Source organism: Salvelinus namaycush, chromosome 28 (genome assembly GCF_016432855.1).
Source record: "Salvelinus namaycush isolate Seneca chromosome 28, SaNama_1.0, whole genome shotgun sequence".
Classification (NCBI taxonomy): Eukaryota; Metazoa; Chordata; class Actinopteri; order Salmoniformes; family Salmonidae; genus Salvelinus; species Salvelinus namaycush.
In genome coordinates this window covers 1,544,044-1,547,269 of record NC_052334.1, presented here as the reverse complement: position 1 = coordinate 1,547,269, position 3,226 = coordinate 1,544,044, and positions in this window count along the sequence as shown.

The window sequence follows — 3,226 nt, the reverse complement described above, 5'->3', positions numbered from 1 at the left end:
GGGGGGATGGTATCAAAGAACCAATAAGGGGGGGGATGGTATCAAAGAACCAATAAGGGGGGGGGATGGTATCAAAGAACCAATAAGGGGGGGGATGGTATCAAAGAACCAATAAGGGGGGGGGGATGGTATCAAAGAACCAATAAGGGGGGGGATGGTATCAAAGAACCAATAAGGGGGGGGGGATGGTATCAAAGAACCAATAAGGGGGGGATGGTATCAAAGAACTTTCACTTAAGACACAAATGTTTATTTTAACCACGACAATTCTTCTCCACCCATTAAAACGTGTTCTCGTCCCTTCACAACACGAGTGACAACGACAGCATTCTCAGCTGTGCTGTAAAACACACACGATCACATGTACGTAACAAATCAACTCTTCTCACGTGACAAAATCATGAATAAAACCAAGCTAACAAAATTATCCAGCACTAAACTAACAAAATTATCCAGCACTAAACTAACAAAATTATCCAGCACTAAACTAACAAAATTATCCAGCACTAAACTAACAAAATTATCCGCCACTAAAGCAACAAATAAGACTGGCACCATGCTAAATATATTTTGGGATTGTATGTAGATAAGATAAGTTCTTTAAAAAAATATTGATTTATATCCTTCTATTTGTGCTGGTCACTTGATAACACAGGAATTCTTGTTTTCTATAAGACTCTCAGGAAGGAGGGGGAGTATGGCGTTTGATACACGCACACACACACGCACACGCACACGCACACGCACTACGGTGGACGTAAATGATGACATAGTAAGCACACGTTACTGTGTTTGTCTGTAAACATGTAGAATGACATACACGTTTTAATAAAGCTAGCCTGAGTTCCAGTCCGTTCCCACGACAACGACAATGGAGTAAAAAAAACACAAACAGATCTGGGACCAGGCAAGACCACCGCTAGAGAGGAAACTATAAATACAAACTGGAGGGTTGTGAAGAATGGACCAGACCAAGGGAAGGGAAGAGGCAACCACACCACAAGGGGGCTGGAGGATGGTATTGAGATTGACACCCCCCTGGTGGTACCTGAGTGTCACTGTGGCTTTCTGGGTCGCCCTCTGATGACCTCGTCGTGTTATTAGGTTGTATTCATTAGTCACCGTAGCAAAAACGTTTAGTAACGGAAATAATTTTTGCAACGAAAACGAGGATTTCTATTGGACAGCTAGGTTCCTTTCCCGTTTCGTTCTGTTTGGTTCTGTTTGGTTCTTAGCAGGGGTTGGAACCAGTTCAAGGAACAGAAACTGGAAAATAACACATTTATTTGAGGGACAGAATCAGAACCAGGAACGAAAGTGATCTATATGGTTCCAGAACAGAACCATTATTTTAAAATCATGGGAACCGGTTAATAATGTTATTTTTTTTAAGTTCCAGACATTTTTTCCCAGTCCAACAAAAATCGCCACAAAGCGTCTATGCAAACCCGTCACTCTGTTACTCAGAAACTTATGCCAGTGTCTGCCTGTCACTCGGAAATCTTTGCCAGTGTGTGTGTAGGCTACCTGACCTGACGTTACAAGCGTGATTCAGAAAGTAGGGAGAGAGATATTTAATTAGAGAAGAATGGATTCACTTTTTTTCAATGCTAGTTAAGGATACTCTAGTTGTCACATTTCACATTGGATTTATTAACTACAAAAAAAAGGTAAGACGTGTTTTAAATTCTGGTGCTGCTCTGCACACACAAGCTTGTTAGCTAGCGAGTTAGCGTTAGTTAACGTTAAGCCCACGCTCGGGAAGTTTAAAGACATTCAAAGTTCCTCCATAGAAGCCACTCCTCCGTAGATATAATTCTGTGGGCCTAATTCAGTTAATGCATGTCATAAGATGCCCAGCGCTTCATGCCAAGCCTCCTCCACCCTCCCTGGCTCTCTCCCCACCTGTAAAAATTCCAGTCGCATCTTGCGCCCTACACTTGTCTGTCCATAGTGAGTGGCTGTGTGTTGTTTCATTATGATTAAACCTTGCTTTTACGGCAAAAGACAATTGGCTCTTAATGACTTTCCTATAACGATTAAATAGCTTACTTGCTCCATAGCAAGCTGCTCTATCCACACTGATTAGTGAAGTAATTTAATATTGAGCAACATTTCAGAGGTTTTAAAAAGGGGAGAGAAAGGAACGATATAAACCAGTACTTTTTTGTTGTTGTTTAGAATTGGTTCAAAACTTTGCTGGTCAGGAAAACAGGGAAACGGACCCCAAAAAAATAATATAGTTCTGAAACGAAATCATTTTGGTTCCAACCCCTGGTTCCTAGTGAATACATCCTTAATGTTATAGCTGTGCCTCTCTGCTCTTTGGTTCTCAGATTTAAAATGGCCAATAATCAGGTATTTAAATAACAGACTACAGTACAGGTATATAAAGAAAAATAACAAATATCTGATTGTTGAGAGCTTTAAATTAGTATACATGAGTTCTCTCTCTAACACTATTACACCATGTTTCTCTCTCTCTCTCTTTAAAATGTCTCTCTCTTTTATATTTTGCTCCTCGACAAGAGTCACTAGAGACTCAAAGCCACAAGAGCGTAGAACACATTTCAAACAAACGACAACACTTATTTCCCCTTTGACTATGTAACAAATGATTTAAAAGTATGACATGAATTGAATGAAAAGCTTGTCAATGAGACATCGAGTCAGACCATCTCATCTCAACCCTCTCAGACCATGCTGGCTGGTAGTGAGCTACAGATGCAGCAAAGGGCTTTGTCATTTCAACAGGTGTTCCATACAAGTCATTCTAGTTCAATATTGCCATCTTGTAGCACATGTGAACAGATAGCAGAAGTCTCAATAAATAGATGTTTACAGCAAAGTGCATCATGGAAGACCAGTAGAAAAATACCTCTGAATTATCAATCAGTTACAGTTCTCTGCAGAAACACATTATTTTTTTGGGGGGGTTGGGGAGGGGATTTTTTGTTGTTGTTGATTTAATAAAATGTGAAAACTTTGTGAGAGCAATATTTTATATCAATAATAAACAATGTTTCTTTAATTCATTAGTTAAGATGTAATAGATATTTAGAAAACATGAAGACGACATCGGGGTACATCTCAAATGGCAACCTATTCCCTATGTAGTGCACTACTGTTGACCAAAGCCCTATTCCCTATGTAGTGCACCAGAGCTATATGGGCCCTAGGAAAAAGGATTTCTCTCTGCAGGGTGCCATTTGAGACATAAGTATCC